Source organism: Trypanosoma grayi, assembly GCF_000691245.1.
Source record: "Trypanosoma grayi strain ANR4 Tgr_2163_V1, whole genome shotgun sequence".
Classification (NCBI taxonomy): Eukaryota; Euglenozoa; class Kinetoplastea; order Trypanosomatida; family Trypanosomatidae; genus Trypanosoma; species Trypanosoma grayi.
Genome location: NW_008827781.1, coordinates 1 through 253, shown reverse-complemented (window position 1 = coordinate 253; position 253 = coordinate 1).

Here is a 253-nt window from a genome sequence, read left to right as displayed (position 1 = left end):
AAAAAAAAAGAAAAAAAGCCAGCTACAGCAGCGAAGGGGGTTAAGCCTGCAAAGGCGCGCACACACATACAGCGGGGAGAGCAGCACCACACAGACCACCTCCAAACAGCAGCAGCAGCCCAACATGCGCATCGTGGCGCAACACAGACACAGGAGAGATACAGTTAGAAGAATACTTCAGAGAAGGCCCGCTCATGTGGGCGGCACACAATCATGTGCCAAGCAAAGCCCATTACAGCAGTGAGAGAGATGC